Source organism: Triticum aestivum, chromosome 5A, assembly GCF_018294505.1.
Source record: "Triticum aestivum cultivar Chinese Spring chromosome 5A, IWGSC CS RefSeq v2.1, whole genome shotgun sequence".
Taxonomy (NCBI): domain Eukaryota; kingdom Viridiplantae; phylum Streptophyta; class Magnoliopsida; order Poales; family Poaceae; genus Triticum; species Triticum aestivum.
The window spans coordinates 63,835,282-63,847,728 of record NC_057806.1 but is presented as its reverse complement, the minus strand read 5'-3'; the positions used below and the strand labels follow the sequence as shown (position 1 = coordinate 63,847,728).

Sequence of the window (12,447 nt, the reverse complement as noted above, 5' to 3'; positions counted from 1 at the left end):
TATTTTTGACATTTGCGATATGTTTTAGCTCGGAGCTCATTAGTCACGCGTCTAGGGAGAGTTGGGGCGCGAAAAGCGCGTTCTGAAAGGGGTGTAAAATACGTGTTGCTGCGGTATAGAGGGAGGGGTGGAAATCGTGGTAAACTCGTCTTCGTAGTTGAGAGAGAGTAAGTAGTATAGGGCATTATCCATTAGTAGGCGACGGTTGTAATGATAGTAAGAATGTACGGCCTTCTTTGTAGCGGACGTGGGAGTGGGAAGCATAAGGGATGAAGCCGGGGATAACATGTCGGATGCGATCATACCAGCACTAAAGCACCGGATCCCATCAGAACTCCGAAGTTAAGCGTGCTTGGGCGAGAGTAGTACTAGGATGGGTGACCTGGGAAGTCCTCGTGTTGCATTCCCTTTTTTAATTATTTTTGTACGTACGTGAGGAACAGAACGCACGTGCGTGATATATATTAAGCCCGTCATCATATTTTTGACATTTGCGATATGTTTTAGCTCGGAGCTCATTAGTCACGCGTCTAGGGAGAGTTGGGGCGCGAAAAGCGCGTTCTGAAAGGGGTGTAAAATACATGTTGCTGTGGTATAGAGGGAGGGGTGGAAATCGTGGTAAACTCGTCTTCGTGGTTGAGCGAGAGAGTAAGTAGTATAGGGCATTATGCATTAGTTGGCGACGGTTGTAATGATAGTAAGAATGTACGGCCGTCTTTGTAGCGGACGTGGGAGTGGGAAGCATAAGGGATGAAGCCGGGGGTAACATGTCGGATGCGATCATACCAGCACTAAAGCACCGGATCCCATCAGAACTCCGAAGTTAAGCGTGCTTGGGCGAGAGTAGTACTAGGATGGGTGACCTCCTGGGAAGTCCTCGTGTTGCATTCCCTTTTTTAATTATTTTTGTACGTACGTGAGGAACAGAACGCACGTGCGTGATATATATTAAGCCTGTTATCATATTTTTGACATTTGCGATATGTTTTACCTCGGAGCTCATTAGTCACGCGTCTAGGGACAGTTGGGGTGCGAAAAGCGCGTTCTGAAAGGGGTGTAAAATACGTGTTGCCGCGGTATACAGGGAGGGGTGGAAATCGTGGTAAACTCGTCTTCGTAGTTGAGCGAGAGAGTAAGTAGTATAGGGCATTATCCATTAGTAGGCGACGGTTGTAATGGTAGTAAGAATGTACGGCCGTCTTTGTAGCGGACGTGGGAGTGGGAAGCATAAGGGATGAAGCCGGGGGTAACATGTCGGATGCGATCATACCAGCACTAAAGCACCGGATCCCAACAGAACTCCGAAGTTAAGCGTGCTTGGGCGAGAGTAGTACTAGGATGGGTGACCTCCTGGGAAGTCCTCGTGTTGCATTCCCTTTTTTAATTATTTTTGTACGTACGTGAGGAACAGAACGCACGTGCGTGATATATATTAAGCCTGTTATCATATTTTTGACATTTGCGATATGTTTTACCTCGGAGCTCATTAGTCACGCGTCTAGGGACAGTTGGGGTGCGAAAAGCGCGTTCTGAAAGGGGTGTAAAATACGTGTTGCCGCGGTATAGAGGGAGGGGTGGAAATCGTGGTAAACTCGTCTTCGTAGTTGAGCGAGAGAGTATGTAGTATAGGGCATTATCCATTAGTAGGCGACGGTTGTAATGGTAGTAAGAATGTACGGCCGTCTTTGTAGCGGACGTGGGAGTGGGAAGCATAAGGGATGAAGCCGGGGGTAACATGTCGGATGCGATCATACCAGCACTAAAGCACCGGATCCCATCAGAACTCCGAAGTTAAGCGTGCTTGGGCGAGAGTAGTACTAGGATGGGTGACCTCCTGGGTAGTCCTCGTGTTGCATTCCCTTTTTTAATTATTTTTGTACGTACGTGAGGAACAGAACGCACGTGCGTGATATATATTAAGCATGTTATCATATTTTTGACATTTGCGATATGTTTTAGCTCGGAGCTCATTAGTCACGCGTCTAGGGAGAGTTGGGGCGCGAAAAGCGCGTTCTGAAAGGGGTGTAAAATACGTGTTGCTGCGGTATAGAGGGAGGGGTGGAAATCGTGGTAAACTCGTCTTCGTAGTTGAGCGAGAGAGTAAGTAGTATAGGGCATTATCCATTAGTTGGCGACGGTTGTAATGATAGTAAGAATGTACGGCCGTCTTTGTAGCGGACGTGGGAGTGGGAAGCATAAGGGATGAAGCCGGGGGTAACTTGTTGGATGCGATCATACAAGCACTAAAGCACCGGATCCCATCAGAACTCCGAAGTTAAGCGTGCTTGGGCGAGAGTAGTACTAGGATGGGTGACCTCCTGGGAAGTCCTCGTGTTGCATTCCCTTTTTTAATTATTTTTGTACGTACGTGAGGAACATAACGCACGTGCGTGATATATATTAAGCCTGTCATCATATTTTTGACATTTGCGATATGTTTTAGCTCGGAGCTCATTAGTCACGCGTCTAGGGAGAGTAGGGGCGCGAAAAGCGCGTTCTGAAAGGGGTGTAAAATACGTGTTGCTGCGGTATAGAGGGAGGGGTGGAAATCGTGGTAAACTCGTCTTTGTAGTTGAGCGAGAGAGTAAGTAGTATAGGGCATTATCCATTAGTAGGCGACGGTTGTAATGATAGTAAGAATGTACGGCCGTCTTTGTAGCGGACGTGGGAGTGGGAAGCATAAGGGATGAAGCCGGGGGTAACATGTCGGATGCGATCATACCAGCACTAAAGCACCGGATCCCATCAGAACTCCGTAGTTAAGCGTGCTTGGGCGAGAGTAGTACTAGGATGGGTGACCTCCTGGGAAGTCCTCGTGTTGCATTCCCTTTTTTAATTATTTTTGTATGTACGTGAGGAACAGAACGCACGTGCGTGATATATATTAAGCTTGTCATCATATTTTTGACATTTGCGATATGTTTTAGCTCGGAGCTCATTAGTCACGCGTCTAGGGAGAGTTGGGGCGCGAAAAGCGCGTTCTGAAAGGGGTGTAAAATACGTGTTGCTGCGGTATAGAGGGAGGGGTGGAAATCGTGGTAAACTCGTCTTCGTAGTTGAGCGAGAGAGTAAGTAGTATAGGGCATTATCCATTAGTAGGCGACGGTTGTAATGATAGTAAGAATGTACGGCCGTCTTTGTAGCGGACGTGGGAGTGGGAAGCATAAGGGATGAAGCCGGGGGTAACATGTCGGATGCGATCATACCAGCACTAAAGCATCGGATCCCATCAGAACTCTGAAGTTAAGCGTGCTTGGGCGAGAGTAGTACTAGGATGGGTGACCTCCTCGGAAGTCCTCGTGCTGCATTCCCTTTTTTAATTTTTTTTGTACGCACGTGAGGAACAGAACGCACGTGCGTGATATATATTAAGCCTGTCATCATATTTTTGACATTTGCGATATGTTTTAGCTCGGAGCTCATTAGTCACGCGTCTAGGGAGAGTTGGGGCGCGAAAAGCGCGTTCTGAAAGGGGTGTAAAATACATGTTGCCGCGGTATAGAGGGAGGGGTGGAAATCGTGGTAAACTCGTCTTCGTAGTTGAGCGAGAGAGTAAGTAGTATAGGGCATTATCCATTAGTAGGCGACGGTTGTAATGATAGTAAGAATGTACGGCCGTCTTTGTAGCGGACGTGGGAGTGGGAAGCATAAGGGATGAAGCCGGGGGTAACATGTTGGATGCGATCATACCAGCACTAAAGCACCGGATCCCATCAGAACTCCGAAGTTAAGCGTGCTTGGGCGAGAGTAGTACTAGGATGGGTGACCTCCTGGGAAGTCCTCGTGTTGCATTCCCTTTTTTAATTATTTTTGTACGTACGTGAGGAACAGAACGCATGTGCGTGATATATATTAAGCCTGTCATCATATTTTTGACATTTGCGATATGTTTTAGCTCGGAGCTCATTAGTCACGCGTCTAGGGAGAGTTGGGGCGCGAAAAGCGCGTTCTGAAAGGGGTGTAAAATACGTGTTGCTGCGGTATAGAGGGAGGGGTGGAAATCGTGGTAAACTCGTCTTCGTAGTTGAGCGAGAGAGTAAGTAGTATAGGGCATTATCCATTAGTTGGCGACGGTTGTAATGATAGTAAGAATGTACGGCCGTCTTTGTAGCGGACGTGGGAGTGGGAAGCATAAGGGATGAAGCCGGGGGTAACATGTCGGATGCGATCATACCAGCACTAAAGCACCGGATCCCATCAGAACACCGAAGTTAAGCGTGCTTGGGCGAGAGTAGTACTAGGATGGGTGACCTCCTGGGAAGTCCTCGTGTTGCATTCCCTTTTTTAATTATTTTTGTACGTACGTGAGGAACAGAACGCACGTGCGTGATATATATTAAGCCTGTCATCATATTTTTGACATTTGCGATATGTTTTAGCTCGGAGCTCATTAGTCACGCGTCTAGGGAGAGTAGGGGCGCGAAAAGCGCGTTCTGAAAGGGGTGTAAAATACGTGTTGCTGTGGTATAGAGGGAGGGGTGGAAATCGTGGTAAACTCGTCTTCGTAGTTGAGCGAGAGAGTAAGTAGTATAGGGCATTATCCATTAGTAGGCGACGGTTGTAATGATAGTAAGAATGTACGGCCGTCTTTGTAGCGGACGTGGGAGTGGGAAGCATAAGGGATGAAGCCGGGGGTAACATGTCGGATGCGATCATAGCAGCACTAAAGCACCGGATCCCATCAGAACTCCGTAGTTAAGCGTGCTTGGGCGAGAGTAGTACTAGGATGGGTGACCTCCTGGGAAGTCCTCGTGTTGCATTCCCTTTTTTAATTATTTTTGTATGTACGTGAGGAACAGAACGCACGTGCGTGATATATATTAAGCCTGTCATCATATTTTTGACATTTGCGATATGTTTTAGCTCGGAGCTCATTAGTCACGCGTCTAGGGAGAGTAGGGGCGCGAAAAGCGCGTTCTGAAAGGGGTGTAAAATACGTGTTGCTGCGGTATAGAGGGAGGGGTGGAAATCGTGGTAAACTCATCTTCGTAGTTGAGCAAGAGAGTAAGTAGTATAGGGCATTATCCATTAGTAGGCGACGGTTGTAATGATAGTAAGAATGTACGGCCGTCTTTGTAGCGGACGTGGGAGTGGGAAGCATAAGGGATGAAGCCGGGGGTAACATGTCGGATGCGATCATAGCAGCACTAAAGCACCGGATCCCATCAGAACTCCGTAGTTAAGCGTGCTTGGGCGAGAGTAGTACTAGGATGGGTGACCTCCTGGGAAGTCCTCGTGTTGCATTCCCTTTTTTAATTATTTTTGTATGTACGTGAGGAACAGAACGCACGTGCGTGATATATATTAAGCCTGTCATCATATTTTTGACATTTGCGATATGTTTTAGCTCGGAGCTCATTAGTCACGCGTCTAGGGAGAGTTGGGGCGCGAAAAGCGCGTTCTGAAAGGGGTGTAAAATACGTGTTGCTGCGGTATAGAGGGAGGGGTGGAAATCGTGGTAAACTCGTCTTCGTAGTTGAGCGAGAGAGTAAGTAGTATAGGGCATTATCCATTAGTAGGCGACGGTTGTAATGATAGTAAGAATGTACGGACGTCTTTGTAGCGGACGTGGGAGTGGGAAGCATAAGGGATGAAGCCGGGGGTAACATGTCGGATGCGATCATACCAGCACTAAAGCATCGGATCCCATCAGAACTCTGAAGTTAAGCGTGCTTGGGCGAGAGTAGTACTAGGATGGGTGACCTCCTCGGAAGTCCTCGTGTTGCATTCCCTTTTTTAATTTTTTTTGTACGCATGTGAGGAACAGAACGCACGTGCGTGATATATATTAAGCCTGTCATCATATTTTTGACATTTGCGATATGTTTTAGCTCGGAGCTCATTAGTCACGCGTCTAGGGAGAGTTGGGGCGCGAAAAGCGCGTTCTGAAAGGGGTGTAAAATACATGTTGCCGCGGTATAGAGGGAGGGGTGGAAATCGTGGTAAACTCGTCTTCGTAGTTGAGCGAGAGAGTAAGTAGTATAGGGCATTATCCATTAGTAGGCGACGGTTGTAATGATAGTAAGAATATACGGCCGTCTTTGTAGCGGACGTGGGAGTGGGAAGCATAAGGGATGAAGCCGGGGGTAACATGTCGGATGCGATCATACCAGCACTAAAGCACCGGATCCCATCAGAACTCCGAAGTTAAGCGTGCTTGGGCGAGAGTAGTACTAGGATGGGTGACCTCCTGGGAAGTCCTCGTGTTGCATTCCCTTTTTTAATTATTTTTGTACGTACTTGAGGAACAGAACGCATGTGCGTGATATATATTAAGCCTGTCATCATATTTTTGACATTTGCGATATGTTTTAGCTCGGAGCTCATTAGTCACGCGTCTAGGGAGAGTTGGGGCGCGAAAAGCGCGTTCTGAAAGGGGTGTAAAATACGTGTTGCCGTGGTATAGAGGGAGGGGTGGAAATCGTGGTAAACTCGTCTTCGTAGTTGAGCGAGAGAGTACGTAGTATAGGGCATTATCCATTAGTAGGCGACGGTTGTAATGGTAGTAAGAATGTACGGCCGTCTTTGTAGCGGACGGAGGGAGTGGGAAGCATAAGGGATGAAGCCGGGGGTAACATGTCGGATGCGATCATACCAGCACTAAAGCACCGGATCCCATCAGAACTCCGAAGTTAAGCGTGCTTGGGCAAGAGTAGTACTAGGATGGGTGACCTCCTGGGAAGTCCTCGTGTTGCATTCCTTTTTTTAGTTATTTTTGTACGTACGTGAGGAACAGAACGCACGTGCGTGATATATATTAAGCCTGTCATCATATTTTTGACATTTGCGATATGTTTTAGCTCGGAGCTCATTAGTCACGCATCTAGGGAGAGTTGGGGCGCGAAAAGCGCGTTCTGAAAGGGGTGTAAAATACGTGTTGCTGCGGTATAGAGGGAGGGGTGGAAATCGTGGTAAACTCGTCTTCGTAGTTGAGCGAGAGAGTAAGTAGTATAGGGCATTATCCATTAGTAGGCGACGGTCGTAATGATAGTAAGAATGTACGGCCGTCTTTGTAGCGGACGTGGGAGTGGGAAGCATAAGGGATGAAGCCGGGGGTAACATGTCGGATGCGATCATACTAGCACTAAAGCACCGGATCCCATCAGAACTCTGAAGTTAAGCGTGCTTGGGCGAGAGTAGTACTAGGATGGGTGACCTCCTGGGAAGTCCTCGTGTTGCATTCCCTTTTTTTAATTATCTTTGTACGTACGTGAGGAACAGAACGCACGTGCGTGATATATATTAAGCATGTCATCATATTTTTGACATTTGCGATATGTTTTAGCTCGGAGCTCATTAGTCACGCGTCTAGGGAGAGTTGGGGCGCGAAAAGCGCGTTTTGAAAGGGGTGTAAAATACGTGTTGCCGCGGTATACAGGGAGGGGTGGAAATCGTGGTAAACTCGTCTTCGTAGTTGAGCGAGAGAGTAAGTAGTATAGGGCATTATCCATTAGTAGGCGACGGTTGTAATGGTAGTAAGAATGTACGGCCGTCTTTGTAGCGGACATGGGAGTGGGAAGCATAAGGGATGAAGCCGGGGGTAACATGTCGGATGCGATCATACCAGCAGTAAAGCATCGGATCCCATCAGAACTCCGAAGTTAAGCGTGCTTGGGCGAGAGTAGTACTAGGATGGGTGACCTCCTGGGAAGTCCTCGTGTTGCATTCCCTTTTTTAATTATTTTTGTACGTACGTGAGGAAGAGAACGCATGTGCGTGATATATATTAAGCCTGTCATCATATTTTTGACATTTGCGATATGTTTTAGCTCGGAGCTCATTAGTCACGCATCTAGGGAGAGTTGGGGCGCGAAAAGCGCGTTCCGAAAGGGGTGTAAAATACGTGTTTCCGCGGCATAGAGGGAGGGGTGGAAATCGTGGTAAACTCGTCTTCGTAGTTGAGCGAGAGAGTAAGTAGTATAGGGCATTATCCATTAGTAGGCGACGGTTGTAATGGTAGTAAGAATGTACGACCGTCTTTGTAGCGGACGTGGGAGTGGGAAGCATAAGGGATGAAGCTGGGGGTAACATGTCGGATGCGATCATACCAGCACTAAAGCACCGGATCACATCAGAACTCCGAAGTTAAGCGTGCTTGGGCGAGAGTAGTACTAGGATGGGTGACCTCCTGGGAAGTCCTCGTGTTGCATTCCCTTTTTTAATTATTTTTGTACGTACGTGAGGAACATAACGCACATGCGTGATATATATTAAGCCTGTCATCATATTTTTGACATTTGCGATATGTTTTAGCTCGGAGCTCATTAGTCACGCGTCTAGGGAGAGTTGGGGCGCGAAAAGCGCGTTCTGAAAGGGGTGTAAAATACGTGTTGCCGCGGTATAGAGGGAGGGGTGGAAATCGTGGTAAACTCGTCTTCGTAGTTGAGCGAGAGAGTAAGTAGTATAGGGCATTATCCATTAGTAGGCGACGGTTGTAATGATAGTAAGAATGTACGGCCGTCTTTGTAGCGGACGTGGGAGTGGGAAGCATAAGGGATGAAGCCAGGGGTAACATGTCGGATGTGATCATAACAGCACTAAAGCACCGGATCCCATCAGAACTCCGAAGTTAAGCGTGCTTGGGCGAGAGTAGTACTAGGATGGGTGACCTCTTGGGAAGTCCTCGTGTTGCATTCCTTTTTTAATTATTTTTGTACGTACGTGAGGAACAGAACGCACATGCGTGATATATATTAAGCCTGTCATCATATTTTTGACATTTGAGATATGTTTTAGCTCGGAGCTCATTAGTCACGCGTCTAGGGAGAGTTGGGGCGCGAAAAGCCCGTTCTGAAAGGGGTGTAAAATACGTGTTGCCGCGGTATAGAGGGAGGGGTGGAAATCGTGGTAAACTCGTCTTCGTAGTTGAGCGAGAGAGTAAGTAGTATAGGGCATTATCCATTAGTAGGCGACGGTTGTAATGATAGTAAGAATGTTCTGAAAGGGGTGTAAAATACGTGTTGCCGCGGTATAGAGGGAGGGGTGGAAATCGTGGTAAACTCGTCTTCGTAGTTGAGCGAGAGAGTAAGTAGTATAGGGCATTATCCATTAGTAGGCGACGGTTGTAATGATAGTAAGAATGTACGTCCGTCTTTGTAGCGGACGTGGGAGTGGGAAGCATAAGGGATGAAGCCGGGGTAACATGTCGGATGTGATCATACCAGCACTAAAGCACCGGATCCCATCAGAACTCCGAAGTTAAGCATGCTTGGGCGAGAGTAGTACTAGGATGGGTGACCTCCTGGGAAGTCCTCGTGTTGCATTCCCTTTTTTAATTATTTTTGTACGGACGTGAGGAACAGAACGCACATGCGTGATATATATTAAGCATGTCATCATATTTTTGACATTTGAGATATGTTTTAGCTCGGAGCTCATTAGTCACGCGTCTAGGGAGAGTTGGGGCGCGAAAAGCGCGTTCTGAAAGGGGTGTAAAATACGTGTTGCCGCGGTATAGAGGGAGGGGTGGAAATCGTGGTAAACTCGTCTTCGTAGTTGAGCGAGAGAGTAAGTAGTATAGGGCATTATCCATTAGTAGGCGACGGTTGTAATGGTAGTAAGAATGTACGACCGTCTTTGTAGCGGACGTGGGAGTGGGAAGCATAAGGGATGAAGCCGGGGGTAACATGTCGGATGCGATCATACCAGCACTAAAGCACCGGATCCCATCAGAACTCTGAAGTTAAGCGTGCTTGGGCGAGAGTATTACTAGGATGGGTGACCTCCTGGGAAGTCCTCGTGTTGCATTCCCTTTTTTAATTATTTTTGTACGTACGTGAGGAACAGAACGCACGTGCGTGATATATATTAAGCCTGTCATCATATTTTTGACATTTGCGATATGTTTTATCTCGGAGCTCATTAGTCACGCGTCTAGGGAGAGTTGGGGCGCGAAAAGCGCGTTCTGAAAGGGGTGTAAAATACGTGTTGCCGCGGTATAGAGGGAGGGGTGGAAATCGTGGTAAACTCATCTTCGTAGTTGAGCGAGAGAGTAAGTAGTATAGGGCATTATCCATTAGTAGGCGACGGTTGTAATGATAGTAAGAATGTACGGCCGTCTTTGTAGCGGACGTGGGAGTGGGAAGCATAAGGGATGAAGCCGGGAGTAACATGTCGGATGCGATCATACCAGCACTAAAGCACCAGATCCCATCAGAACTCCGAAGTTAAGCGTGCTTGGGCAAGAGTAAAACTAGGATGGGTGACCTCCTGGGAAGTCCTCGTGTTGCATTCCCTTTTTTAATTATTTTTGTACGTACGTGAGGAACAGAACGCACATGCGTGATATATATTAAGCCTGTCATCATATTTTTGACATTTGAGATATGTTTTAGCTCGGAGCTCATTAGTCACGCGTCTAGGGAGAGTTGGGGCGTGAAAAGCGCGTTCTGAAAGGGGTGTAAAATACGTGTTGCCGCGGTATAGAGGGAGGGGTGGAAATCGTGGTAAACTCGTCTTCGTAGTTGAGCGAGAGAGTAAGTAGTATAGGGCATTATCCATTAGTAGGCGACGGTTGTAATGGTAGTAAGAATGTACGACCGTCTTTGTAGCGGACGTGGGAGTGGGAAGCATAAGGGATGAAGCCGGGGGTAACATGTCGGATGCGATCATACCAGCACTAAAGCACCGGATCACATCAGAACTCCGAAGTTAAGCGTGCTTGGGCGAGAGTAGTACTAGGATGGGTGACCTCCTGGGAAGTCCTCGTGTTGCATTCCCTTTTTTAATTATTTTTGTACGTACGTGAGGAACATAACGCACATGCGTGATATATATTAAGCCTGTCATCATATTTTTGACATTTGCGATATGTTTTAGCTCGGAGCTCATTAGTCACGCGTCTAGGGAGAGTTGGGGCGCGAAAAGCGCGTTCTGAAAGGGGTGTAAAATACGTGTTGCCGCGGTATAGAGGGAGGGGTGGAAATCGTGGTAAACTCGTCTTCGTAGTTGAGCGAGAGAGTAAGTAGTATAGGGCATTATCCATTAGTAGGCGACGGTTGTAATGATAGTAAGAATGTACGGCCGTCTTTGTAGCGGACGTGGGAGTGGGAAGCATAAGGGATGAAGCCGGGGGTAACATGTCGGATGTGATCATACCAGCACTAAAGCACCGGATCCCATCAGAACTCCGAAGTTAAGCGTGCTTGGGCGAGAGTAGTACTAGGATGGGTGACCTCTTGGGAAGTCCTCGTGTTGCATTCCCTTTTTTAATTATTTTTGTACGTACGTGAGGAACAGAACGCACATGCATGATATATATTAAGCCTGTCATCATATTTTTGACATTTGAGATATGTTTTAGCTCGGAGCTCATTAGTCACGCGTCTAGGGAGAGTTGGGGCGCGAAAAGCCCGTTCTGAAAGGGGTGTAAAATACGTGTTGCCGCGGTATAGAGGGAGGGGTGGAAATCGTGGTAAACTCGTCTTCGTAGTTGAGGGAGAGAGTAAGTAGTATAGGGCATTATCCATTAGTAGGCGACGGTTGTAATGATAGTAAGAATGTACGGCCGTCTTTGTAGCGGACGTGGGAGTGGGAAGCATAAGGGATGAAGCCGGGGTAACATGTCGGATGTGATCATACCAGCACTAAAGCACCGGGTGCTTGGGCGAGAGTAGTACTAGGATGGGTGACCTCCTGGGAAGTCCTCGTGTTGCATTCCCTTTTTTAATTATTTTTGTACGTACGTGAGGAACAGAACGCACATGCGTGATATATATTAAGCATGTCATCATATTTTTGACATTTGAGATATGTTTTAGCTCGGAGCTCATTAGTCACGCGTCTAGGGAGAGTTGGGGCGCGAAAAGCGCGTTCTGAAAGGGGTGTAAAATACGTGTTGCCGCGGTATAGAGGGAGGGGTGGAAATCGTGGTAAACTCGTCTTCGTAGTTGAGCGAGAGAGTAAGTAGTATAGGGCATTATCCATTAGTAGGCGACGGTTGTAATGATAGTAAGAATGTACGGCCGTCTTTGTAGCGGACGTGGGAGTGGGAAGCATAAGGGATGAAGCCGGGGGTAACATGTCGGATGTGATCATAACAGCACTAAAGCACCGGATCCCATCAGAACTCCGAAGTTAAGCGTGCTTGGGCGAGAGTAGTACTAGGATGGGTGACCTCTTGGGAAGTCCTCGTGTTGCATTCCCTTTTTTAATTATTTTTGTACGTACGTGAGGAACAGAACGCACATGCGTGATATATATTAAGCCTGTCATCATATTTTTGACATTTGAGATATGTTTTAGCTCGGAGCTCATTAGTCACGCGTCTAGGGAGAGTTGGGGCGCGAAAAGCCCGTTCTGAAAGGGGTGTAAAATACGTGCTGCCGCGGTATAGAGGGAGGGGTGGAAATCGTGGTAAACTCGTCTTCGTAGTTGAGCGAGAGAGTAAGTAGTATAGGGCATTATCCATTAGTAGGCGACGGTTGTAATGATAGTAAGAATGTTCTG

The 12,447-nt window shown here is 47.4% G+C and overlaps 24 non-coding genes and 1 pseudogene across 24 annotated transcripts; all 25 read left to right on the top strand.

The window, feature by feature from the left end:
- Window positions 1-291: 291 nt before the first annotated feature.
- Window positions 292-407, top strand: LOC123108692 (5S ribosomal RNA). Its single transcript, XR_006452018.1, has one exon. It is a non-coding gene; the product is annotated as a 5S ribosomal RNA (ribosomal RNA).
- A 365-nt stretch (window positions 408-772) lies between these two features.
- LOC123109008 (5S ribosomal RNA) lies at window positions 773-891 on the top strand. The gene has a single exon (XR_006452348.1). It is a non-coding gene; the product is annotated as a 5S ribosomal RNA (ribosomal RNA).
- A 365-nt stretch (window positions 892-1,256) lies between these two features.
- Window positions 1,257-1,375, top strand: LOC123109571 (5S ribosomal RNA). Its single transcript, XR_006452803.1, has one exon. It is a non-coding gene; the product is annotated as a 5S ribosomal RNA (ribosomal RNA).
- Window positions 1,376-1,740: 365 nt separating this feature from the next.
- Window positions 1,741-1,859, top strand: LOC123109602 (5S ribosomal RNA). The gene has a single exon (XR_006452834.1). It is a non-coding gene; the product is annotated as a 5S ribosomal RNA (ribosomal RNA).
- Window positions 1,860-2,224: 365 nt separating this feature from the next.
- Window positions 2,225-2,343, top strand: LOC123109712 (5S ribosomal RNA). The gene has a single exon (XR_006452954.1). It is a non-coding gene; the product is annotated as a 5S ribosomal RNA (ribosomal RNA).
- Window positions 2,344-2,708: 365 nt separating this feature from the next.
- Window positions 2,709-2,827, top strand: LOC123109449 (5S ribosomal RNA). Its single transcript, XR_006452676.1, has one exon. It is a non-coding gene; the product is annotated as a 5S ribosomal RNA (ribosomal RNA).
- Window positions 2,828-3,192: 365 nt separating this feature from the next.
- Window positions 3,193-3,311, top strand: LOC123108762 (5S ribosomal RNA). The gene has a single exon (XR_006452087.1). It is a non-coding gene; the product is annotated as a 5S ribosomal RNA (ribosomal RNA).
- A 365-nt stretch (window positions 3,312-3,676) lies between these two features.
- On the top strand, window positions 3,677-3,795 carry LOC123108996 (5S ribosomal RNA). The gene has a single exon (XR_006452337.1). It is a non-coding gene; the product is annotated as a 5S ribosomal RNA (ribosomal RNA).
- Window positions 3,796-4,160: 365 nt separating this feature from the next.
- LOC123109705 (5S ribosomal RNA) lies at window positions 4,161-4,279 on the top strand. Its single transcript, XR_006452947.1, has one exon. It is a non-coding gene; the product is annotated as a 5S ribosomal RNA (ribosomal RNA).
- Window positions 4,280-4,644: 365 nt separating this feature from the next.
- LOC123109782 (5S ribosomal RNA) lies at window positions 4,645-4,763 on the top strand. Its single transcript, XR_006453028.1, has one exon. It is a non-coding gene; the product is annotated as a 5S ribosomal RNA (ribosomal RNA).
- Window positions 4,764-5,128: 365 nt separating this feature from the next.
- LOC123109781 (5S ribosomal RNA) lies at window positions 5,129-5,247 on the top strand. Its single transcript, XR_006453026.1, has one exon. It is a non-coding gene; the product is annotated as a 5S ribosomal RNA (ribosomal RNA).
- Window positions 5,248-5,612: 365 nt separating this feature from the next.
- LOC123108673 (5S ribosomal RNA) lies at window positions 5,613-5,731 on the top strand. The gene has a single exon (XR_006451997.1). It is a non-coding gene; the product is annotated as a 5S ribosomal RNA (ribosomal RNA).
- A 365-nt stretch (window positions 5,732-6,096) lies between these two features.
- LOC123108984 (5S ribosomal RNA) lies at window positions 6,097-6,215 on the top strand. Its single transcript, XR_006452326.1, has one exon. It is a non-coding gene; the product is annotated as a 5S ribosomal RNA (ribosomal RNA).
- Window positions 6,216-6,581: 366 nt separating this feature from the next.
- LOC123109564 (5S ribosomal RNA) lies at window positions 6,582-6,700 on the top strand. Its single transcript, XR_006452795.1, has one exon. It is a non-coding gene; the product is annotated as a 5S ribosomal RNA (ribosomal RNA).
- A 365-nt stretch (window positions 6,701-7,065) lies between these two features.
- LOC123109691 (5S ribosomal RNA) lies at window positions 7,066-7,184 on the top strand. The gene has a single exon (XR_006452934.1). It is a non-coding gene; the product is annotated as a 5S ribosomal RNA (ribosomal RNA).
- A 366-nt stretch (window positions 7,185-7,550) lies between these two features.
- Window positions 7,551-7,669, top strand: LOC123109819 (5S ribosomal RNA). Its single transcript, XR_006453062.1, has one exon. It is a non-coding gene; the product is annotated as a 5S ribosomal RNA (ribosomal RNA).
- Window positions 7,670-8,034: 365 nt separating this feature from the next.
- Window positions 8,035-8,153, top strand: LOC123109505 (5S ribosomal RNA). Its single transcript, XR_006452732.1, has one exon. It is a non-coding gene; the product is annotated as a 5S ribosomal RNA (ribosomal RNA).
- A 365-nt stretch (window positions 8,154-8,518) lies between these two features.
- Window positions 8,519-8,637, top strand: LOC123109836 (5S ribosomal RNA). Its single transcript, XR_006453080.1, has one exon. It is a non-coding gene; the product is annotated as a 5S ribosomal RNA (ribosomal RNA).
- A 510-nt stretch (window positions 8,638-9,147) lies between these two features.
- On the top strand, window positions 9,148-9,266 carry LOC123109681 (5S ribosomal RNA). Its single transcript, XR_006452924.1, has one exon. It is a non-coding gene; the product is annotated as a 5S ribosomal RNA (ribosomal RNA).
- Window positions 9,267-9,631: 365 nt separating this feature from the next.
- LOC123109801 (5S ribosomal RNA) lies at window positions 9,632-9,750 on the top strand. The gene has a single exon (XR_006453046.1). It is a non-coding gene; the product is annotated as a 5S ribosomal RNA (ribosomal RNA).
- Window positions 9,751-10,115: 365 nt separating this feature from the next.
- Window positions 10,116-10,234, top strand: LOC123108886 (5S ribosomal RNA). Its single transcript, XR_006452228.1, has one exon. It is a non-coding gene; the product is annotated as a 5S ribosomal RNA (ribosomal RNA).
- Window positions 10,235-10,599: 365 nt separating this feature from the next.
- On the top strand, window positions 10,600-10,718 carry LOC123109504 (5S ribosomal RNA). Its single transcript, XR_006452731.1, has one exon. It is a non-coding gene; the product is annotated as a 5S ribosomal RNA (ribosomal RNA).
- A 365-nt stretch (window positions 10,719-11,083) lies between these two features.
- LOC123109460 (5S ribosomal RNA) lies at window positions 11,084-11,202 on the top strand. The gene has a single exon (XR_006452687.1). It is a non-coding gene; the product is annotated as a 5S ribosomal RNA (ribosomal RNA).
- A 364-nt stretch (window positions 11,203-11,566) lies between these two features.
- On the top strand, window positions 11,567-11,659 carry LOC123109078 (uncharacterized; annotated as a pseudogene).
- Window positions 11,660-12,024: 365 nt separating this feature from the next.
- LOC123109834 (5S ribosomal RNA) lies at window positions 12,025-12,143 on the top strand. The gene has a single exon (XR_006453078.1). It is a non-coding gene; the product is annotated as a 5S ribosomal RNA (ribosomal RNA).
- The last annotated feature ends 304 nt before the right edge of the window (window positions 12,144-12,447 follow it).